This window comes from Orcinus orca, chromosome 18, assembly GCF_937001465.1.
Source record: "Orcinus orca chromosome 18, mOrcOrc1.1, whole genome shotgun sequence".
Taxonomy (NCBI): Eukaryota; Metazoa; Chordata; class Mammalia; order Artiodactyla; family Delphinidae; genus Orcinus; species Orcinus orca.
Window position 1 is genome coordinate 28,153,758 of NC_064576.1, and position 26,153 is coordinate 28,179,910.

The following is a 26,153-nucleotide window of genomic DNA, read 5'->3' on the forward strand; positions in this document are numbered from 1 at the left end:
GGACAGAAGTAACATTTTATTCCTATGAACACACAGGGACTGGCAGACTAAATGATGTTTACTGATGATTTACTATAGCTTATAAACCATTCTGGTCTAAAATTCAACAGAATAATGGTGATTACATCATCTCAGTGATTAAAATCCATATCTTCTATTCCAAAGAGAATATTGTAAAATGTTCCTCTACTTTCCCTGGGAAAAAGAAAAAGAGGTACAAAGACATAGGGACAAAAGTTGGAAAGTATTACAGTACACAAAATAGCACTCATACATCATTACTAAAATCATACAGTTGTGTGAAACAAGTACAAAAATGCCAAAATATAAAGTGACTTTTTCCAGAGTCAAGCTCATTTTTAGCACCCTAAAGTGTACATTACCTACCTACATACACATATAAAGAATTCATTCTGGTCTATAATGTCATATACTCGTCCACAAAAGTATTACATCAGGTGTTCTTCTACTGGACTTAAGGCAGAGAAGATATGCCAAGCACTTGGGCCAAGACTTAGAGTCAGAATCTGGGTTAGATGCAGCTATGCTTTCAACCAAAAAGGATAAAGAACCTTATTTTTAAAGAGCCCATTAGATGTGTGGTAAGCAGAAGAATGACCCCTTCAATTATATCCATGTCTTCATACTGGGGTCGGTGAATATATTGTCTTACATGGCAAAAGAGATTTAGAAAATGTGATTAAATTAAGGATCTTGAGCTGGGGAGATAATCCTGGATTATCCAGGCGAGTCCAATGTAATCACAAGTGTGCCTATAAGTGAAAGAGGGAAGCAAGAGTTTAAGAGTCAGAGAAGGAGATATGGTGAGGGAAACAAAGTCAGAGTGATGAGCATGAGAAAGACTTGATTGGCCATCGTTGGCTTTGAAGATGGAAGAGCCACCATTGAAGGAATGCAGGCAGCCTCTAGAAGTAGGAAAAGGCAAAAGGAAGAGTTCTCTCCCAGAGTTTCTAAAAGGAACACAGCCCTGATGAGACCTTGATTTTAGCCCCAAGAGGCCCATTCCATACTTCTCACCTCCAGAAATGTAAATAATAAAATTATATAGTTTTAAGTCACTAAATTTGTGGTCATTTGTTACAGCAACAGTAAGAACCTAATACAAGGTCATTAAGCCCTCAAAACTCTCGCCCAAACACTTGATAATCACACCATAATAAAAATGTTGGAAGAATTAGTGCACAAGTTATACCTAGAGGAAATCAATGTGGAAGGAAGGAAGGGAGGAAGGAAGGAAGGGAGGGAGGGAGGGAAGGAAGGAAAGAAGTAAATCTAAGTTAGCAAGTTCACAAAAACACTAGGGTTGCTCAAAATTCAAAGCCTATGGCATTTTGAAGAAATGAGCTACTGAGAGGAGAAATGTTAGGAAGCCCAGTAAGTAATTAAAATCTTTAAAACTGAAAAAAAAGTTAAAAAAAATTTGTGGGATCTAAAAATTGAACTTATTTACAAAACAGACTCACAGACTTTGAAAACAAAGTTATGGTTACCAAAGGGGAAAGGTTGAGGGGAGGGATAAATTAGGAGTTTGGGATTAACACATACACACTTCTATAAATAAAATAGATAATCAACAAGGACCTATTGTATAGCACAGGGTACTCTACTCAATAGTCTGTAATAACCTATAGGGGAAAAGAATCTGAAAAAGAATGGATATATGTATATGTATAATTGAATCACTTTGCTATACACCTGAAACTAACACAACATTGTAAATCAAGTATACTCCAATAAAAAATAAAACAAATTAATTTTTTTTAAATTTAACAGGAATGAGATGAAAAAGGAGTACAGATAAACGGCATTGCTCAATAGATCTAAGCATTGCAATAGTGGACTGAGATCTCTTTGGGGACATGCCTCAAGTTTTATTCATTTTTCTATACTCTTACCCTACCATAGTACCTAACACCGGCACTTAATAAGTGCCAGTGGCACTTATAAAGTGAAGCTGGCTCTTAATAAGTATTTGCTTCGTAAATAAATATAGGCTCTAGAGAAGTAGGATCTACAGAGAAAGAGAGAGAGCAATACAAAATAAAAATCCATTCATTCATTCATTCATTCATTCAACATATTTGTTCAGCGCCGATTTTGTGCCATGTGAAAGAGTAATAAGAAAAATACAGTCCCTGCTGACATAGAGCTTCAAAAATTCCTCTGCCTACAAATACCCTCCAACCTTTAAGTATCTGTGACATCAGTTTCCCAGGGAGATACAGCTTTAATTTCATAAATTACTATTTCATTTTGTCAGGTTTTTATATTCTCAAGAATCTGAATTATTTGAAGCCAGGATTTACTTACTTCCCAGCTTGTGCCAATGGAGCCAAGTTATTTTAAAGAGCATTTTTCATACTCTATTTAAAAGAAAAAAAAAGGATCAAGTTCCACAGTCTACCAAGTCCTCAAGGGAATCCTCTGCCTTTAGCTCTAGAGTTTCCATCACCCCCAAGGGGTTGAAACAAGTTGAGAAAACCCAGGCAATACAGTGAGAATGGATGCTCCAAGCACAAAGAAAATGGAAAGTATTTTAAAAGAATGTAAGAAAAGTGAATGAATTTTATTGAACATCATGGATGGGAATGACTGAATTTAGAGAACATATTCTCACATGCCCTCAGTGTAGCTGGTTTGCTACATTCACAGGATACCCCAGTGCAATGGAGAGTGCTACAGAGTGTACATGCTTAATAAATGAATGAATGCCTGATGGTCGGGGCTGGAGCCAAATTCTTCTTCCCAGAGACAAACCTGTCTTCTGGTTTAATAAATAATATATCCACTGGGAGCCCTAGAGAATAGGAGCGCTCTAATCCATTTCCGGTTTGAATGCTGATGGAGAAGACTAGCAGAGTTAAGCATTTGGTTAACAGTTTAGTCATTTCTTCTTTAGTTTACCAACCTGGGCCCTGGCAACGCTCACTCAGAGCCAACTCCAACTCAGAGCCGGGAAGGTCAGGCCTTCAGGCCTGTGGCAATTTTAAGCAAGGAGATGAGCGGAAAGTTGCAGTGTTGTACAGATGTGAAGAAAAGTAAATGGGGAACTTCTTTTTGAATCTCGTGACTTTGGCTAGACTAAACTTTTTTAACAGCACTTTTTTTTTTTTTAATTAGAAGATGGTTTGCGTGCCAGCCCAAAGAAGTTTTATGAAGTGGACAAAATATGTTTGATCCTCTTAAGCCTCGCCTTGGTTTCCCTGCCCTCTCACCTTGCTCAGCTGAGAGACGCTCTCCCTGCACTGGCTTCCAGTATCAAATCTGGCTGCTAAGGGCCTTCCCTCATTGGGAGTACTGGCTCCATTACTTCCCAGCTGACTACAAAATATTTTGCTCCCCAGCTCCATCCCCAACTGTGCTGTTAGCAGCCTAAGGTATTCCTCCTAAGAAATCCTACCCTTTAACATGGGGTGTATGGAAACATTTCCTTGGCCTCAAGAAATGCAGCTTAGCACACATGATATTCATCAAAAAGGCTTCTCATCCAGCTGAAGTCTTATTGTAAGTTTGATAATGGCCACCCCTCAGGAAGTCCTGTCCATGTGAATATAACACTCCAGGAGTCAGACAAATAGCATCACAGCATGCAGAGATCAAACCCTGCACTAAAAGGTTCAATTGGCTGGCAAATGAACAAGATGAGAGAGGAAGACAGTGAACCTTATTACTACGTCACATGCAGTTCTAGTGTGTTCCTGTATATCAGGTTCAATTTTGGAATATCCAACAAACATCTCAAAGGTGGGTCATGCTTCTGTAAAATTATTTTCCTTCTTACAACGATGTTCTTTTGTCCTTGGAAAGTAATCTAATAGAATTTAACTGTATTATGAATGTGGTGCTCCAAGGACAATGGTGCTTCAAGGGCAAAGGACCACGACAATGAACAGCTCGGCCAAGGGTGTATTTTTAGTTTCCTTTAGAGGCTTTAGTATATATCTATACCAGAACCATCAAATTCGTAAATAGATTACATACAGTTTGTGTGTGTGTGTGTATGTGTGTGTGTGCATATGTGTGTGTGTGTGTATGTGTATGTGTGTGTGTTTAGGAAGTGATACTGTTTTCAAAAAGATATAAACTGTATAAATTCTGCTGCTACACATAATGTTATGCTGATCTAAGATATACCAGTTAATAGAAAATTCACTTTGGAAAATAATTTCTGTAAAATACACAGTACCATCTTCCTTATAGCTGTTAGGGTAGCAAGAGCACATGTGGCCTGAAGTTGATTCTCCAAGCCCTGGGAAAATGTTCATTACTGCAATAGGGTTGTTTAGGTGGGTGGTTTGTCAATATGTCTAAAGTGGTGTATATAGTAATCATTTTTATGACCACAAGCACTAGAAAGGCTATTATAAAATTACAGCTGGGGAAAGATAAAAACACAGACTCTAATCATTGTGGTTGTTGCCTGTCATTTTAGATCTATTCTTTTGTTGGTTGCCACTAGCAACAAGAAAATCAAGCTGAAGAAATTTTAATCAAATAAATACTGCTCTTTACCTCCCTGATCATATACTATGTTGCCCTGAAAAGTAGGCAAGTTCAGTAGAAATCAATAATCTGAGAGATGAATTTTTTGGAGGGACCTTTAAAAAAAATCTTAAAAACAGCAAGCATCAATCATAAAGATTCGGTTCTTGGAGCCATAAAAAATAACCTCCACTGAGCCCATGAGCATCTTTCTACTCTGCGGCATGTGGAACAATGAGATTTCTTCTCTAGTCCCCATAAACAGAGGCAGAGAGCACCTTAAATAACCAGTATCTGACCCAGAAATTGATCTGAGCTCTAGCATTGCTGATTGTAATCCTAAGGGCTTTGATCTTTAAAATAGAAAGTGCCTTAAAAAAAAGCAATAAAAAATCTTAATAGCACAAAAATAATATAGCTGAAGCTACTCTTAATTGAGCATTTACTATGGCAAGCACAATGCTAGATGTTTACAGATCCTAACTCATTTAATTTTCATGTGTCTGCAGATGCAGTCTTCTTTTTCTTTTAATACATGGGGAAACAGAAACTCAACGAGGTTAAATAATTTGCTTAAAGTCGCTTGTGGTCAAGGAGTGACAAAGGAGAATAAGGATGCTTTTGTGCAACTTCAAAGGCCCTGCTCGTTCCACTCTGCCATACTTGCTCTCTGAAAATGCAGAAAGCTACGATTTCTTAGCAGTACAGGTATATAATGTGGGTCAAAGAGGTAAGAAAACAGAGGACCCCCTGTGTTCCAGGCACTTTCCATACATTACCTCCTCGAAAGCACACTGCAACGTTGTGAAGTAAGAATACTGACATTCAAACCCGTTAAGGGACATAATCAAGATTACAGAAATACTAGGTGGCACAGCTAGTACTTGAAATCAGGTTTGTCTAACTCAAACGCATGTTCTTTCTGCTTTACCTTCCCACCTCCTACAAAGTGAAGTCTTTAGATAATGTTGGTATTTATGGATTGAATAAATACCATCTTAGATTAGAATTTCTAATTGAATATAGTTATTTTCAGAGGATAATATTTGACCTGTGGTGTGGCCAAATCTGTATACAACACAAATTGCTCTATGACAAAGTTCTCCTCTATTTTCTAGTTTTCATTAGAGGCCACACCTCTCATTTAAACTATGTATTTTTTTCTTATTCTACTTGCATGGAGAAAAAAAAAAGAAAGAAAGGAAAGGCACAATGGAGCAAAAGAATGTTATCGTCAAATAGCATAAGAATAAAATGCTATTGCTTATGCATAACCTATTGAAACTTTTATTGCTTTATGAATGTCATTTAAGAAACAAAAGTAAACAAAAAATCCAAATTCAAATGGAAATTAACAGCAAAAATTTATCGATTGAATGACCATTTCCTATAAATTGTAACTTACATTCTTACAAATGCACATAGCATTTGCAAATTTCAACAACCTGTTAAACTGAAGCAAGAACAGGTAGCTCTCTCTTCCAGAGGTTGTTCTCCTGGAGACCCAGCCCTACAGGCACTGTGTCTTGAATGAAATCTCCATAGGTTTGTATATTGCTTCCAAAAAGCAAAGGCAATGGTGTGAGAAATAAACAGGTTCTTGTCAACCGTGCTGAATGGCAGAAACTGGAAGCACAGGAAAGTGGCAGGTACTGCCTTCATTTTGAACATAAGATGATGCTAATATTTTAAATTTCAAAATGCTATTAAAAATAATATCTGCTTCCCAACACAATTTGTACTCAGGCAAAACGACGGTGTCAGCAAGACCCCTCACATGACCGGGTGATTCTACGAAGACTTGATAACACTGTGGGGCAATCTCCCCTCTCAGACCCCTCATCCTCACAGTTGGCATCCCCAGACCACTTAGCTTCTTTCCCTCTGAACTTTGCCTTTGTTAAATTTCTATACTGTTTTTCTTTTTCAATTTCATTGATTTCTGCTCTTATCTTTGCTATTTCTTTCCTTCTATGTATTTTCACTTTACATTGTTTTGCTTTCCATTTCCAACCTTCTTAAGATGGAATTTTAGATCATTGATTTTAGACCTTTCTTCTTCCCTAAAATAAACATTTAAAAACTTAAATTTCTCAACACTCTATGACATAAATCACAGCAAGATCCTTTCTGACCTACCTCCTAGAGTAATGGAAATAAAAACAAAAATAAACAAATGGGACCTAATGAGACTTAAAGCTTTTGCACAGCAAAGGAAACCATAAACAAGACAAAAAGACAACCTTCAGAATGGGAGAAAATATTTGCAAACGAAGCAACTGACAAAGGATTAATCTCCAAAATATGCAAGCAGCTCATGTAGCTCAATATCAAAAAAGCAAACAATCCAATCCAAAAATGGGCAGAAGACCTAAATAGACATTTCTCCAAAGAAGATACACAGATTGCCAACAAACACATGAAAGGATGCTCAACATCACTAATCATTAGAGAAATGCAAATCAAAATTACAATGAGGTATCACCTCACACTGGTCAGAATAGTCATCATCAAAAAATCTACAAACAATAAATGCTGGAGAGGGTGTGGAGAAAAGGGAACCCTCTTGCACTGTTGGTGGGAATGTAAATTGATACAGCCACTATGGAGAACAGTATGGAGGTTCCTTAAAAAACTAAAAATAGCACTACCATATGACCCAGCAATCCCACTACTGAGCATATACCCTGAGAAAACCATAATTCAAAAAGAAACATGTACCACAATGTTCATTGCAGCACTATTTACAATAGCCAGGACATGGAAGCAACCTAAGTGTCCATCGACAGATGAATGGATAAAGATGTGGCACATATATACAATGGAATATTACTCAGCCATAAAAAGAAATGAAATTGAGTTATTTGTAGTGAGGTGGATGGACCTAGAGTCTGTCATACAGAGTGAAGTAAGTCAGGAAGAGAAAAACAAATACTGTATGCTAATACATATATATAGAATCAAAAAAAAATAATGGTTCTGATGAACCTAGGGGCAGACGGGAATAAAGATGCAAATGTAGAGAATGGACTTGAGGACACAGCGGGGGGAAGCTGGGACGAAGTGAGAGAGTAGCATTGACATATATACACTGCCAAACGTAAAATAGATAGCTAGTGGGAAGCAGCTGCATAGCACAGGGAGATCAGCTCAGTGCTTTGTGACCACCTAGAGGGGTGGGATAGGGAGGGTGGGAGGGAGACGCAAGAGGGAGGAGATATGGGGATGTATGTATACATAGAGCTGATTCACTTTGTTATTCAGCAGAAACTCACACAGCATTGTAAAGCAATTATACTCCAATAAAGATGTAAAAAACCAACAAACGAACAAAAAAATCCATTCCTACTCCATAACTAAAAGAAAAACTCTAAATACTCTTCTGCACTCTACTTTTATGATGTTTCTTGAAGATCTTGCCATATTCGTATTTACAGAGCTTTACTCATTTCACTTCACAGTATTTCTCTGTATGGATCTACTATAATTTATTAACCACCAACTGTTAGTGGACTATTAGTGATTACTGCTATTTTTTGTTATTATAAATAATGTGCCAATAAATATCCTCAAAGAAAATTTAAATTTCTCTGTTAAGTGCTGCCTTTGCTGCATTCCACACATTTTGATACATTGTCATTTTGTTATCATTCAGTTTGAAATATTTCCTAATTTCTCTTATTATTTTTTTGGTCCGTAAGTTATTTAGAAGTCCAAAATACCAAAAATCTGGGATTTTCCTTGACATGTCATTATTGATTCTTAATTTAATTGTCGTGGTTCGAAATCATACTCTTTTTGTTAAAATTAATAAACAGAAACCTCAATTAAAATACAGTCGTGAGGCCAGAAGGGGGAGCCCTCACACCCTATGATGACAGCAAACCCCAACAGGAAGAAGGAAGGATTCCTCTTCTTACCTGGCAGGAGCTCAGCCAATGAGAGACTGTCACAATTTAGCCAGTGAACAGCCACTATGCTTTGAACTCTCAGTTCCTCCAACGGACTCTTTGTTTACTGTAGCCCTCTCATAACTTCCTTTTCCCCTCTATAAAAGATGTCTCCTTCCCTTGCTGTTTGGGGAATTGCACCATGGCTCACCATGATTGCAGACCCTGAAATGACATTCTTTATCGATCCCAAGGAAACCCATTTTTGCTGTAGAAATAACTGGCAGTCTATTTGTTTTAGGTCAACAATTTTAATCCTTTCAAATTTATTGAGGCTCATTTCATTGCCTAGCATAGTGTAAGTATCATATACATTTTTAAAGACTATGTATTTTGCAGGTGTTGGGTGTAGCGTCCTATAAATATCAGTTAGATTATGATGGTTGATAGTGTTGCTCATTTTATCTATGTCCCTACTGATTCCTTTGTCTTGTCTATGAATTAATGAGAAAGGAATATTTAGAACTCAAAATATGATGGGAATTGTCAATTTCTCCCATTAATTCTGTAAATTTTGCTTCATGTATTTGCAGACACAGTTATTAACCATTGTGGTATAATAAAAAAGAAATATTTGGGTTTTGTCCCTGGTTCCTAGCTCAGAGCTCCTAGAACCCCTGGAATTTACTGTCTTTTGTATGCTAATGAGATAACTCATGGGAGAGCCCTATATAGTTTTAGGATGGGGGTGCACCACCAGAAAAACCAAATGATTAGAGGAATTAGACCTCAGGGAGAGGAGACAACTGGAGATTGAGTTCAGTCATCAATAAACCAGCGATTTAATGAATAGTATCTACATAATAAAACTTTCATTAAAAAAAAAACAACTAAAAGACCAGGTTTGGGGAGCTCCTGGGCTGGTGAACGCACTAATGTGCTCAGAGGGTGATGTACTCAGAATGAACAGGGATGCTCTGCACCCCTTCCCCCTATACCTTGCCGTATACATGTCTTCCATTTGCCTGTTCTGAGTTGTAGTCTTTATAATAAACCAGTAATTGTAAGTAAAGTCCTTTCCTGAGTTCTGTGATTCATTTTAGCAAATTATTGATTCTGAGGGAGGGTCATGAGAACCTTTAAATTTGTGATCAGTCTGGCAGAAGTATAAGTCTCCTGGGAACTCCATTTGTGGCTGGTGTCTAAAGTGGGGGCAGTCTTCTAGGATTCAGCCCTTAACTTGTATGGTTTGGACCAAGTCCGAGTAGTTAGCATCAGAACTGAAACGATTGAATTGAACTGTAGGACACATAGTTGGTGTCAGAGAATAAGAGAATAAGTTGGTTTCAAGAGAAAAAACACATAGGCATATAAATATTTATGACTGTTATGGTTTCCTGATGAATTGATCCCTTTATCATTATGAAATATTCCCATGTGTCTCTAATAAAACTCTTCATCTTGAAGGATGTTTATCTGACATTTGTATAGTATATATTTTTGTATCTTTACATTTAGTATATATTTTTGTATCTTGTAAAATGCAAATCATAACTACAATGAGATACCACCTCACACTGGTTGGAATGACCATCATTAAAAAGTCTACAAATAACAAATGCTGGAGAGGGTGTGAAGAAAAGGGAACCCTCCTACACTGTTGGTGGCAATATAAGCTGGTGCAGCCACTATGGAAAACAGTATGGAGGTTCTTCAAAAAACTAAAAAGAGAGTTGCCATATGATCCAGCAATCCCACTCCTGGGCATATATCCAGACAAAACTATAATTCAGAAAGATACATGCACCCCTATGTTCATAGCAGCACTATTCACAATAGCCAAGACATGTAAACAACCTAAATATCCAATGACAGATGAATGGATAAAGAAGATGTGGTACATATATACAATGGAATACTACTCAGCCATATAAAAAGAATGAAATAATGCCATTTGCAGCAACATGAATGGACCTAGAGATTATCAGATTAAGTGAAGTAAGTCAGAAAGAGAAAGACAAATATATGATATCATTTACAGGTGGAATCTACAATCTGATACAAATGAACTTAACCATGAAACAGAAACAGGCTCACAGACATAGAAAACAGACTTGTGGCTGCCAAGGCGGAGGGATGGAGTGACAGTTTGGATTTAGCAGATGCAAACTAGTATATACAGAATGGATAAACAACAAGGTCCTACTGTATAGCACAGGGAACTATATTCAATATCCTGTGATAAACCGTAATGGAAACGAATATTTATATATATAAAAGAATTTATATATATATAAAAGAATGTTTTTATATGTACAACTGAATCATTTTGCTGTACAGCAGAAATTAATGCTGCATTGTAAATCAACTATATTTCAATATAAATAAATAAATGAATAGTATCTCTTGTAGACAAGATGTAATTTTTTTTTTTTTTTTTTTTTTTTTGGTACGCGGGCCTCTCACTGTTGTGGCCTCTCCCGCTGAGGAGCACAGGCTCCGGATGCGCAGGCTCAGTGGCCATGGCTCACGGGACCAGCCGCTCCGCGGCACGTGGGCTCCTCCCGGACCGGGGCATGAACCCGCGTCCCCTGCATCGGCAGACGGACTCCCAACTACTGCACCACCAGGGAAGCCCAAAATGTAATTTTTTAAAATTCATTTTGACCTTCTCTGTTTCCAACACTGTCTGGTAGAACTTTCTGGAAATGCTCTACCTCTGTAGTATATAATATGGTAGCCACTATCCACGTGTAGCTATTGAGCACTTAAGATCTGGCTAATACACTGAGAAACTGAATTTTTAATTATATTTAATTTAATTTAATTAATTTAAGATTAAATAGCCATATATGGCAGTGGCAGCCATATTAAACAGCACAAGTTTAGTTCATTAACATTTAAAGTAATTGCTGATACGGTTGGACGTAGGTCTACATTTTGTTTATTTTCTGTTTTTTGTCCCTCTTGGATGATTTCTATTGATCTATTTCCAAGATGCCTGACACTTTACTTTGACATATGAGCTTTAACTCGTCTGCACACTCCTTTCTTCTCCTCCATCATTTGGAAGCACACATTCACTGTTCAATACTCAGTTAAGTGCTTTTTAACTCTTTGAAGAATTTCCTGAATTCCATAAGTGGGACCATTACCCTCCTTGTTGCCCCTACTATATTGCACATATTTCTCTCTCCTGGTACCTTTAATCTTATTGTTAGCTCTGTCTCTTCCTTATAAGCAGTCTATGTCTTATTCATCTTCAATCTGTCCTCCTAACACTGTGATCTGTTCTCTCTGTATTGATTCTTCTTTCTTTTACATCATTTTTCAAATCTCATGATAAGATCCACTAGAAGCAAAACTATTCCCTACAATAGAATTTTTATCCGCCATGGACTGGACAGATATGAATAATGCTGTCCTCAGATTCATCTGACTGAAAACATTATGAAAGAATTGCATCTCAGAAAAACCCCTAACAACAGCACATCCTTTGTCAAAAGGGGACCTTGTTGCTATTAGACTGAATTGAAATCCACATCAATGGAAATAATTTAATCAGCTAAAGGGATTCTGGATTCTAGCAAAGAAGATAATGTAGATTTCCCTCAGAGATTGTGAAATTGGCAGCAAAATATTTAGTATTCACTAAGGAGACAAAACCACCTTCTGATTATCGCTCCCTGTAATTGGAAGGACAAATTTCCCAGACCTTTTGGCATATTCTCTGAGCATACAGCAGGTGTAGTAGAAAGAACAAAGGCTCTGGAGTAAAACAAACCTGGTTTTGAATCCCAGGTCTTCTGTTTACTAGTTGTGCAGCCTTTGAGATATTCTTTAATCTCTCTGAGCCTCTGATTTATCTATAAAATATGAAAAATGATACTTAATTTGTGCCATTGTTATAAGTACTTAAAATTGTATATTTAAAGTCCCTGGAAAATAAAGTTTGCATTGAACAAATAGAAATCTTTAATGTTATTATCTTTATGAGCTTTATCATTATTATTTTTATTTATAGTATATATGTAGTCAAGTTCATTGGAAACAATTTAAGGCATATTACCGCTAATTTGGTAGCTACTCTTGGCAATATATTTTATTTTGCACAAATTCAAAAGTCTCCAAAATTTTATTTTATTTTAGCTATTCCTAGGACTTATAATTCAACCTCTGAGAAGGAAATTTCAGACCCAAAGAGATTCTCCAGGATCATACGTCAACTGCAGGAAAAGCTGTCACTTACTAAGAACTAAGTGCCAGGTACTGTGCTAAGTGCTTTACCTGTATTATCTAACTAAGTCCTACAAGAATCGTTGAAGGTAGTGGCCGTTGCAAAGGAAGGAAACAAAGCCTTTTAGAGGTTAAACACTTTGCCCAAGCTCATTCAGTAAGATGCAAGATGGGATTCAAAGTCATGTCTCTAAAATCCTTGCTCTTTACCATTCAAAACTGTGTTCCAGCTAATCCAAACCCTCTGTTTTCCAGGCCTGCTGGCTCACTTAGAGGCCACTCTAGGGTGTACACTTTCTTAGTGGTAAAGCCAATGGTAAAACCAACATGAACCAGAAAAGAAAGTGCTTTGACATCAGGAAACCACATCATTTTAAATGTGCTACAAATGAATGTTTCTATTAAAGCAGGGGGTAACCAATATTGGTAGGCAGTAGCAATCCTAACACCAGGATTAGCTTTGCTTCCAAACACTTATCTATGTTTTTCCCTAATGCTCACAAGGGTTTTCCTGACAGAGTTGGCTCTGCCCTGCTTACCAAGGGGGAAAGCAGAGCCTACTTCTATCCAGACACCACCCGCACAAGAGTGAATCACCCTCAGAGGTGGTGAAGTTCTCTTCATCATTATCAAGATTTTTCCCACTTTGTTGCTTCAGCTTAATGAATGAGAAACTTAAAGGAGAAAATGATGATTAAAAGGACAACAATTGATACTAAGATCCAACCACAAAGATCACATTTCTAAATGTATTTGGGGACAGGAAATGAATATTCTAACCTGAAGACTTGCAAACTGAATTGAAACATTTTCTTCCCCTCACAATGTCTAAAACTGAAGAATGATTCTGTAGTCCTTATTAAAAGTAAATACAAATATCATTCTTAAAAGGCATGCTATAGCAGAGCTATAATCAAGGCCAAAAGGGCTTTAATTGGCCTTTCCTTTGGTCAAGAAAGGAATGTTGGTTGTAATTCCTTAATTTTCGGAGTGTGCGTATGTCTAAGTGAGATGAAATGGAGTTTTAAGACTTCGGCTTTAATAAATTCCTCTTGAGGAACTATCACCATGATGATCACTTGCAATTAACTGGAGCTGTTTAGAGAGCCACTAATTCCAGCAGAATTCCTGTTTTTCTTGCTATGACTCAGGTTGCCCCTAAATCCTACCTAGCACAGAAAAGCTGAGTGTATGTGTCTGGAAGAGAAAAAAAAATGATTTTAAGATTTTTAGACTCTGGCTTTAGCTAATTTTTCTTTTTTCTAGTGGCTCATCTAACACAAAATAAGAAGAATGCACAAGAAAAGCAGAAATTCATTGAATGTTCCATTACTAAAATATCCAGGTTCAGGGCTCAATGTTTTTGGTTTTCAAAATCTCAAAATATCTTATTAAAATTATTTATAGATTACAATATTAGAAGGGAAGGAACTAATCTACCTAATGCACTTTCCTTGAAAAATAATGACGTGGATGTTTAATAAGGTATAAATCAATAGAATGTAATCATTTTACATCTTTTCAAACTAGGCAGACTAGTCTTTTCTCAATTAAGAAATACAAAAGGACGCTTGCCCTTCCCCCCAAAAAAAATCAAAGAGAAGATGAGATAAACTAGAGCATCCCATACAGTTGTATATTTTGTGCACTGCTTAAACACACATGACCAAGGCGGGGGCAAATGAGTTTGGAAATCTAAGCTCTGTTTGCCTAGCTGGACTCCATGGCTCTCCAGGGGAGGTTCTCTGTGAGGGGGATGGGGGGGTGGCAAGTCAGAAAGAACATATCTACCCAGTGGATGCCTTTTTCTAATTTACCCAGCCAGAAGGAGCACTCTTTCTAATTTGTAAAAGGCCCTGTAGAGCCTGGTTGTCATCTGGTGGAAAGACCACATTCTTCATGATACGCATTTTCTTTAACTCTAAAATTGCTATGTGCAATTTCGTATGTGGTTCATTCATTCAACAGTCCCTTAGCTGTTTCAGACACTGATATACCGAGGAACAAACCATAGCACCTGACCACAAGGAGCTTTTAGTCTAGGTACATGGAGACAAGTACCCAAAGATTACAATGCATAGTTCCTTTTAGGCTTTTGTGGGATTATGTTCCTAAAATTACCATGACTATCAAAACTGAAGCTGGCAAAATAACATGTGGCAGAAAACAGGGAATATGGAAGGGAATAGCTCATTTCCACAGCAAACCAGATTCCCCCATGTTAAAAACCTTGCTTCAACAGCAAACATTTCTCTTGACTAATTTTCTCCAATTATTCAGAAAAAATTACTGCAACCTTGTGATCTGGGAAACTATAGAATTTCCTACCAGTTCACAATCTGTGGACTCTCTAGGTCCAATAAAACTCCATCCTTTATTAGTGTATGAACTGGGCATGTTCTGTGCCTCAGTTCCTCACTTGTTAAGTATAGATTATAATAATATAGAATTGTTAAGAAGATTAAATGAGATAAATCATATAAAGTGACTGGATTCTATATTTTATGCATTTATTTTAAAGTTTATAAATCTAATGTTGCTGGCAAGTTTGAATTTAATGGGTGGTATTTTGTTTTGATTTTGGGAGGGATTTTTTTTTTTTTACTTTTTATTCTATATTGGAGTATAGTTGATTAACAATGTTGTGATAGTTTCAGGTGTACAGCAAAGTGATTCAGTTATACATATACATGTATCTATTCTTTTTCAAATTATTTTCCCATTTAGGTTGTTACACAATATTAAGCAGAGTTCCCTGTGTTATACAGTAGGCCCTTGTTGGTTATCCATTTTAAATATAGCAGTGTGTACATGTCAATCCCGAACTCCCTAACTATCCCTTCCCCTCACCAGTAGTCTGTTTCTGTTTTGTAAATAATTTCATTTGTATCATTTCTTTTTAGATCCTGCATATAAGAAATACCATATGATATTTCTCTTTCTCTGTCTGACTTACTTCACTCAGTATCACAATCTCTAGGTCCATCCATGTTGATGCAAATGGCATTATTTCATTCTTCTTAATGGCTGAGTAATATTCCATTGTATATATGTACCACATCTTCTTTATACATTCCTCTGTCGATAGACATTTAGGTTGCTCCTATGTCTTGGTTACTGTAAACAGTGCTGCAATGAACATTGGGGTGCATGTATACTTTTGGACCATGTTTTTCTCCAGATATGTGCCCAGGACTGGGATTGCAGGATCACATGGTAGCTCTATTTTTAGTTTTTTAAGGAACCTCCATACTGTTCTCCATAGCGGCTATACCAATTTACATTCCCACCAACAGTGTAGGAGGGTTCCCTTCTCTCCACACCCTCTCCAGCCTTTGTTGTTTGTGGATTTTTTGATGATAGCTATTTTGACTTGTGTGAGATGATATCTCATTGTAGTTTTGATTTGCATTTCTCTAATAATTAGCAATGTTGAATATCTTTTCATGTGCCTCTTGGCCATCTATTTATCTCCTTTGGAGAAATTTAGATCTTCTGCCCATTTTTTGATTGGGTTGTTTGTTTTGATGATATTAAGACCCATGAGCTCTTTGTAAATTGTGGATGGGAGAGATTTTTTATATTTTCCTTTGGTTTTATATTTTTCCTATTTTCACAATTTTCAATAAAATTTTTATTTACCTCATGAGGCTTTCTCAAGTATCTTGGCAGTTGAGGACTGATTTTCTGAATTGTAAGAGCAAAGAATAATAGTAAAAGTATTGGTTCTGAAGCCATACAGTTCTGAGTTCAAACTTGCCTCTGACACTCCTCAATTCGAATGCATCTGACATTAGGATCATCTTAGAATTACTGTGTGTATATAAGGCCATATTTCCTTCTCCCCCTGAAAAGCTATTGTTAAACCAATAGTGTTTTGGCTTTTGTTTTGAGTTTTGGTGTTTGGGGCTTTCTTGGCCTTGCTTTGTTTTATTTTTACAACCTATAGTGTTTTAACATTTAGGAAATAGTAATTTGTGTAATGGTAAGCAATTTGTTTAACTTCCTTAAGTCACTGTTTCTTCATCTGTAAACCTATTTTACTCATGAACCTGTTCCTTAAAGTCAATATGAGAAATAAATAAAATAATGCATATAGGGTGCCTGGCATTGTGCCTGGCACGTACTGAATGATTTATACATGTTAGCCATTAATAATTTGTATCCACATTTTGCATTGAGAGGATGAAATATAAATAGATTCTCTTTCTCTGCAGTAAACCATAAAGTTGCTCCCAGAAGGGTCTACTGGAAGAGTCATTATCACTGACTTTTTTAAGGGAAACACATTAGATGATTAGAGATCTCAAATTTTGGCATTTATGTGTGAGTAGGGGATTGCTGTATTGTCATGGCTATTTTGACAGGATGAGTAGAGTCCAGAGAAATTCACACATCAGCCCCCTGGAGATCACCTGTGGAAATCATTTTGGGGGAAATGACTTCTAGGCTGAGACCTGAAGGATGAGCAGGAGTTAGCTGGGTAAGCACAGAGGAGAAAGAGATCTGCAGGTACAGGAGGTACCAGGTCCTGAAGGTGAGAAAGAGCAGGGTGTGCTAGACACTAATCAGTGCTATTCATAAAGCTTTACTGTATCTACAAAACATACTGCGTATTTGACCATAAGTAATGAACACACTTCTTTCAAGATTTAGGGGATCATTCCTAAATCATAAACCCTCTCCTTTTTGAGATAAAGAAATCAAAGTTTAGAGATGAATGACAGGAAAGAGGGGGAGATAGAAGGTAACTAACATGGTGGGCACCCATTGTGTGTCAGACAAATGACATTATGCATATATAATAGATGAGGAGGCTGAGACATAAAGATGTTAATTAAGTAACTCAAAGCCATAGCTTTAACAAGAGCAGAGCCATACTTTTGTTTCCCTACATCTGTGTCTCTATTTCTGCCCTGCAAACTGGTTCATCTGTACCATTTTTCTAGGTTACACACAAACGTATGGACACCAAGGGGGGAAAGTGGCGGGGTGGTGGTGGTGGTGGTATGATGAATTGGGAGATTGGGACTGACATGTATACACTGATGTGTATAAAACTGATGACTAATAAGAACCTGCTGTATAAAAAATAAATGAAATAAAATTAAAACAAACAAACAAACAAACAAGAGCAGAGCCAGAATTCAAACCCCAATCTACAGTCCCTCTAGAATCTAGGATCATTTTCACTACACTGCCTGGAACTTGTATGAGATCATCCACATGTGAAATTATCCTCACAATGGCATTGTAATTGTTTATTTGTGTATCTATTTCTGCACTAGTCTGTAAGCTTCTTGGGAATTGTTTTGTATTTGTAAGCACATTTCCTGGAAGATAGATGAATCCAACAAGCTGTCAGATGACTGGAGGGATGGATGGATGGATGGATAAATGAGCATTTGAGAGATTACTTGAATGGATTTTTCCAAGGGTCTATCCAATTACCTTTCAAGTGAATTGTGATATTCTCAAACATATTTCTAAATCGAATTAATCATATACATTTTAAAAAGTCAATAAGAAATCTACCATAATTTTAAATTTAACAAATATAAGCTGAATGGTTCTGAATAAAGTAATAAGTGGCAGATTCATGAATAGAAGCCCTACATAGTGAGTTCCTTGCAGACACAGTCCATGGCCAATTCATCCCTTTGTCCCTATTATCTGGCCTCTGAACATATTTGGCAAACATATATTGAAAGTCTAATCAGTCAACAGTTCTGATTAGAGTCATGCATGACTGACCTTTTAAGTAACAGAAACAGTCCAATTCTGATAATAACATTTTCTGGTGGACAAATAATTCTAGACTGATCCTTAAAGGAAGAGGAGAGGTAATGTTTTACCACACAAAATATCTACATTTACTATCTTCATAATGCGATTCCAATGATGCTATCAGATGTCAAATTAAATGTAGATTATGGGCAGGAATGACATGAACATATCTAACCACTGGTACATATAAGTACAAACTAGTCAGGACAGACATCATGACCCAGCAGAAGGATGCCTCAATAGGTAAGAACAGACACCAGTATAAATTACCAGTCAAATGCATTGTGTAGGGCATAAATAACAGCCCTGCTCATAGATCCTTGGAGGTGAGGAGTAGAGAGAGATCGAAGAGGAAAGAGGACCACAGAACAGACTCTAATGTGAGGACTTGTTTTGAGGAATAGGATAGAGCACAGTTTGCTAACCTCATAACCCATATCAGTCTTGTAGCGAGGCATAAGTGTTACTAAAAAGGCTGAGCACAGATCAGATACTTGCATATTTGGTGCTGGATAACCCAAGTATTGACCTAGAGGTACTGACAAAGGATGGGATTCGTCCAGTGGTCTCTGGGGTTAAATAGAACCTGCAGGTGGAGATTACTCGGTTCAGCTGTGGGGAAAGGAGAAAACCACTCAGACTTCAAAATGAATATCATATGTGTTTGTAGGAGCAGGAAACTTTCCTCCTTCCTCCTTTTGTTTTTCTTCTGTTTGAATTAGATAGCATCAGTTGCTATTGCTTGCAATCAAAGAATAACTGCTACATAAAATACTTTGCCTTATTTCTGACACAATATCCCTAGTAATTCTTTCTAAGCTCATTAGCTCTCTGAACAACCAACTGCTTACTCATTAGGTATTTCTACAGATGTTCATGTAATTTGTGGTTTAGCTCTAAAATATTTTGATGCAAGATACTGGACAAGAACAACTTGAGTAAGATTTAGCAGTATAAGTAACAGGCTTTTTCCCCATGATTTTATATTGAAGAAGCTATCATTGGTTACTGACTACTGCTAAGTTCCAACACTCTCTCTCCACAGCCCTTGGTTCATGTTACTTTTTCTCCTAGAAATGCCCTTCCTATCGTCTTCACCTGTAGAGAACATATTTATCTTCAAAAGGCTGATTTAAATATCAGCTCTGTGAAGCCTTCCCTATTTCCCAAGATAGAACTAATCGCTCCACATCTGTGATTCCTGGCAACGTCACCTTGGTTGGAGCAGTGCTCTGGTGTGCCTTGAACTGCAGATACCTGGACTCCTCGAAAAATTCATCTGAGGTTACCCAGGGCTACAACAAATGTTAAAAGTTATGTTTGACTCATTGGTATAAAGATGAATATATTAATATTGTATACTAAAACATTTTCTTTGACCTAAAAGTTTATTTTTCTTTCTGCCAGTTTCAAAAGAGAGTAAAACATTTTCATTGACCTTTAAAAGTAGAGTGGACCCTTGGCACCATGCCCACTTTGTCTAATGAGTAAGCTGTCCCTGTGTGTCTGTGCTCTCATTTAAACATTTTTCTCACTTATATAATCCACAGCCTAAAGGGGCTTCTCTGAAGGAAGATAGGTTTGGTTTCAGAATGTGGGGATAGAACCAAACTTGAGGTAAGGGTAAAATGATTCAGTCTCAGGGGGGTTCTCTTAAAGGAGGCTTATATATTTTTTCTAATTGAATGATTCAAGTATATAATAATTCTTTTAAAAAAGATTTTTAAACCCATGGACAATTTGCTAATTAAAAATTTTCTCCAAAGAAAAAAAAAATTTAAGATAGAACCGGGGATACAACGGGCATTAGCAGTCATTGGTTTTGTTAGGGGACATACCAATTTATAGCAATATTTGAATTAATCTGAAATAAAATAACTAGCCTTTGCATTATGCTTTATGACTTATAAAGCACTTTATGACTTATAAAGCACTTTCACACATTTGCACAGCCAACCTAAAAGGTTGGTATCTTTTATTTTTAATTTGATAGGCAAGAAAAACAAGCCTCAGATGGATTAAATGACTTACCCAAGGTCACACAGCTGATAGTGCAGAGTCTGGGACTCATGCCCAGTTTTTCTAATTCCAGAATCTCGTATTCTTTCCACTACATCATGCTGCCTGTAGAAAAAGAGCATCTATGTAACACAAGCTTAAAAATATGGATCTCACACTTCTAAGTAGATTGATGTTCCTTTAGAAAATGTAACGGCATTTCTGGAGACGTAATTGTGTTGTGGGTTTGGTTCTAAAACATTTTAACAAAAGATGATTGACAAAATTTAGTTTCGATGAAAGTCAAAATTAACTGAACAATATATTGAACTTACATGAAATCTTATGGACAGTGAACTTTGGTCAAAATTATGATTAAATATGTCAGGAATGTATAGGTAAGTATATTTTTTATTTCAAATTCCACATCTTTGTTCTTTGGGTTGTTAGATTTATTTTTTCTTCCTTTCTCTTCTCAGTGACTTAAGCCTCCCCTTGGAGATGGACTCCTTTCATACCCTCTTTTGGTAAACCTAAAACAGACTTGATTGTGAGAGTTATCTTTTATCAACTCCTTTGCTCCTGAAAGGGGTAATTTCTTCACAAAGGAAACAAATAGAAGGAAGGAAGGAAATGGCATTGATCAAGTCTGATCTTGAAAAAGGCAAAATTCTGCAAAGCATGAAGACTAACTCACATATTATCTGGAAAAAAGGGGGGGGGTGTTAAAATTAGTCAGCAATTCACTTTTCACAAGAAAACTGGGCAAAACAAAGAATGAGATTTCAGAAGGACATGTTGACCCAATGCCATACAATACACAAACTGACTCTTTCAATCATAAATCCAGTAGTTTCACAGTTCTAGGAACTAGTCTAGCTGAAAAGAAATTATATTAAGCCAAGTCTGCAAGGTCAGGCAGTGAATAATTGAATGACTGAATGTGAATATGTCATTTTGATTACCCACAGAAGAAGGATCAGGAAATAGCGATTAAGATTTTTCTGGAATGCATTTCTGAAGTTTAAAAATATTTTTGTGTTATTTTATTCAGAAATAAAAGTCCAATTGATTTCACAAATGTCTTGATTTTACATGTCTTACTACTTGTTATTCTCTTCATTTGCAGTAATGAATACAAATAATTATACTGTACGTTTTTAAAATACACAACCTAATTTCATCTTACATTCTACATTCGTCAACTTTTTGGTCTCTGGGTCACAAAACAGAATGTATAATTAAGGTGCAGCCTCATGAAGTTAGCACTGCACAGATTGCTTTATCTATAGCAGACATCTAACCAGAAAGCCAGCAACTCACCCAAATGTGCATTACAACCCGGCTCAACGCAACAATGAAGTACTTGAAGCAACGTCTGCACAGTGTGTGTTCCTGGTACTCAGGCAATTATTGCCATAGTAGTGAATGTATTTGGAAACCTAAGAACAATATTTGCTCCCCCATATTTTACTGATTGCTACATGGAATTGTCCCCAAAATTTGAACAAACATTATTGGAACTAAGAGGAAACAGTTAATATAGATGGAATATTTCACAGAGCAGATGGGCTTTGGGGTTACTTTCAATAACAATTTTTTGGAAGGCTGCTATGGGTCAGGCATGTGTCAAGCACTAGGGATACAGGATGAAAAAGACATAACCCCTAACCTTAAAGAGCTCAGAGGGACTATCTTTATCTTATCTACAAAATATAGCACACTGATTGGCACATACTAGATGCTCAATAAATCTTGGGTGAACCCCTGGAAGGCCTGATTATTATTGCAAAAAGCCTGCTGCAATCACAGATAAATACACAACAGAAGCTCCAAGACAGAGGGTTAGAGGGAATAAAAGGAGGAGTCACGAATGAAATGAAAAGGATAATAATAGGTGTGGCTGGTATTAGACAACATGGAAGAGAAATGTGGTGTGAAAAAAAATTAATCTTAAAGTGAAAAATGTAAGTGAATTTTATCAGAAAGGAAAAGAGAAGCTACACACTAGAAAACCAAAATATGTACAATAAAAAATTTATACTAGAAAACCAAAAGTTACTTTGAAACCAAAAAGAACTTCATTGATAAATATATAATTTTATGTCAACTTAAAGTATAAATTTTAAAACAAATTTTGGAGACTTTAATCATGACTTGCCATTTACAAAATCATCGTTTTAAACCTTCAATTTTTTTCAACGATTTGACTTCCTATGCTAAATAATAATAGATTGTTAACCATTATTTTTCCATAGTATTCCTTATTTTTTTAAATTTGTTTTGAAATGTAGGAAAAGAATGTTGTACTATAGATTTGGTGATGGAAATTGTCAAAAATAAAATTAGTAAAGGGCAATTTTAGGAAAAACTAGCACTCACATAATTTACAGTTACCCCACAAAATTCTTAATTTTTTTTCAATTTTACTTTTAATAAAATTATACAGACAATAACTGGTAATGATTTCCATAAGTCTAGTGAAAATAAATTTTTCATCTTCACAATGCACTTTTCATCCATGTAAATTAATGGGCCTGGAATCAGAAATTTAAGGAAGTCATCAACTTGACTTGTTGAAATTTGCCAGGGTTCAGGGAGCAATTGACAAATCAGACAAAGCAGTGAAGGCAAGAATTTGATATTTCAGATCTCAGTGCCATTTTGGCTATGGGAGGTTTTTGAATTGGAAAACATGATAAATCTTGAAAGAACAATTTCCACCTAGGCTTTATGAAGATAGGCACTGTTGACAAATTAATATATGATTTTGACAAAGATATCTTCATTCTTATGGCTAAAATGTGGCCAACTATTAAGGACTTATCTGCTGCTAAGACAGTTCTTAGTCTTTGTGAGTCTTTGTTACGACGACAGAGACTTTTTTAGTCTAAAAGACCAACAATGTTCAAAACATTTTCAAGTTAAGTCCTGACTTCCCAATAAGATATATTTATGCTTTCTTTATGCTGTAAAGTAATGCAGGCATGACCCACTTTCTCCCAAAGACCTGCATAATACTAAATACATTTATTTAATTTAAAAATTTTTAATTAACCAAAATATTCTGAATTACAAAAGACAAATTTGACCTGCTCAGTGATATTGTTTAGTGATAAATGGTTTACATTTTATTTACTATTATATAATTTGGTCTTCCAACTGCTTAGCTACTTAGACATTAGTCAGGTAAGACTTACAGTGTCTCAAGCATTTCACAGAATAATATATGAATTTTTCAGATTATTGAAATAAAATATAGATTTGCTTTAAATCTATACCTACTCTTTTCTTGTGAAAGCTAGTGACAAAATACATATGCCAGTAGCATAATATTGCAGCCAAATTGTTAAGAAAATCTGGCCAAGTTTGATTCTATTCAAGAACAAAGTTTCATTTTCAAAAAATATAATGGAAATTATCAAAATTATTAAAACATCCTATACACACATTAAAGCAGTTTTACTCTACTTTTAAAAAAAAAAAGATCCAGACCTATCAATTCATTCTGAAAATAAAGGGATTAATTCCATTAGAAACAAAAAGAGCAGTACCTGAAACAAGGACCCTTCCACTGGAAGCAAAGCAAGTTGTTTTCCATGGTACTGGGAAGAGAGTACAAGAAGATGCCAATGTTCTGAAGATAAGAAGGGAAGTCTACCCAAGAACAAATGACCTGCAGAATCATCCTCCCAATACACACTCAAAATAATGTTTGACCATGTCTGGGCATCTCATGGCCCAGGTAAATTGACATATAAAATTAATCATCACAAATGACATCTTTAAAGTACTGAAAGAAAATTCTGTTTTTCAAGGAAAATGTTCTTTATAAGTTACCCCAAAATTCATTTTCAGACAAACAAAAAATTAAAGATTTAATTTCCTGTAAGCCACACTAAAAGAAGTACTGAAGGAAGTTCTTCAGGCATAAGAAAAATAATCCCAGATTAAAAGTATGAAAATTCAGGGAAGAATAAAAAGTCATAAAAAGGGGAAATTTGTTGATAAATCTAAGTTAATATTGAATAATTTAAAAATATTTTCTGGGGCCTAAATACATAACAGCATTTGCCAAAAAAAAAAAATTAGGCTCTAATATGTCAAGGATGCATGTTATAACCTCTCGAGTAACTATGAAAAGAATGAAAAAGAACGTGCACACAGCTAATAGCTGAGGGAGAACAGAAAGTTGATTAATGAATGAATAAAAGAGTGAATGAATTGTAATTTCTTGTCAACAAAAAAAAAAAAAGAGAGAGGAAAAGGAAGCTAGATCAGGGAGAAAATGAGAAAACAACACTAATGTAGTAAATTTAAGCTCAAATATGCCACTATTTGCATTAGAGTTAAATTGACTAAATATTCTAATTAAAGGACAGTGGATTTTTTCAAATAAAAGCTATAACTTAAGAATAAGGACATAAAAGTATTGAAACTAAAAGAATGGGAAAGTTATCACAAACAAAACAATAAAAAAAAAACTGTAATAGCTATGATAATTAGACAAATAGGCCTCAAGGCAAGAAGCATTCCTAGAGATAGAGTGCTCCTACTGTTAAAAGTGACGACTGACAAGAAATATATAAAAAAGCTAAGTTTGTATGTATCAAATAACATAGCTTCAAAATATAGAAACAAAAATTTTCAGAACTAAAAGGAGAATAAAACAAATCCACAGAGTGTGATACTTAAACACAACTCTCTTAGTTACTAATAGAATAATTGTGGGAAAGTATTAATAGAGACAGAGGACATTTGAACAACACAATAAATTTGACCTAATTGACATATTTAAAGCATTGGATTCAACAGATAAAAATATACATGTTTTTGATGTGCACATCGAACATGCAAAATTGACGCTATGCTGGGCCATATAGCAAACCACAGTAATGTTCTCTGACTACAGTGGAATTAAGCAAGAAATGAATAAAAAAATAAAAACTATGAAACCCTAAACTATTTATTATCTCTAAAACTTCTAAATAACTAGTGGGTCAAAGAAGAAATCACAGTAAGTATTAGATAATATTTTAAACTACATGATAATTAAAATGAAATGTATCAAAAATATGTGAAATGCATTAAAGCAATTATTAGAGGAAATTTTATAGCCTTAAATACATATTTAGAAAAAAAGACTAAAATCAATGATACCTATATCAATATCAAGAATTTAGAAAAATAACAAAAAATAAACAAATAAAAAGGGAAAATATTTTAAAGACAGAGGTTAATAAAAATTTTTTTAAAGTCAAGCAGTTCTTTGAAAAAAATAAAATTTGTGAACCTCTAGCACAGCTAATTAAGAAAATGAGAAAAAAAGTCACAAATAATCACTACAGGAATGAAAATGGGGACATCAGTACAAATACTAGAGTCATTAATAAGATAATAAGAGGATATTACTAAGAACTTTTGTCAATGAATTTGAAAATTTGCATGAATACCAAAACTGATTCAAGAAGAAATAGAATAGAGTCCTATATGTATTAAAGAAATTGAACCCAAAATTAAGAACCCTTCCAAGAAAACAAAAGACAAAAACACCTCCAGGTTCAAACAGCCTAACAAGTGAAGTTAAGAAAGAAATAGCACCAAGCTTATACAGACTATTCCAGGGAATCAATAAAAGGGGGAACAAGTAGCAACTCATCTATGAAGCCATCATAACTTTTATGCAAAAACCTGACAAGGACGTTGTAAGAAAGAAAATTACAGGTGAATCTCTCTCAG

General features: G+C 35.7%; 1 long non-coding RNA gene across 1 annotated transcript in view; it reads right to left on the minus strand.

Moving 5' to 3' along the window:
* The window catches only part of LOC125961897 (uncharacterized), a 141,858-nt gene that overhangs the window by 22,921 nt on the left and 92,784 nt on the right, over positions 1 to 26,153 (minus strand). Inside the window, exons 5-6 of the long non-coding RNA XR_007473000.1 lie at positions 20,448 to 20,540; positions 12,178 to 12,259 (exon numbers count right to left, since the gene is read on the minus strand). This is a non-coding gene — a long non-coding RNA (uncharacterized LOC125961897). The remainder of the gene's footprint in view (positions 1 to 12,177; positions 12,260 to 20,447; positions 20,541 to 26,153) is intronic.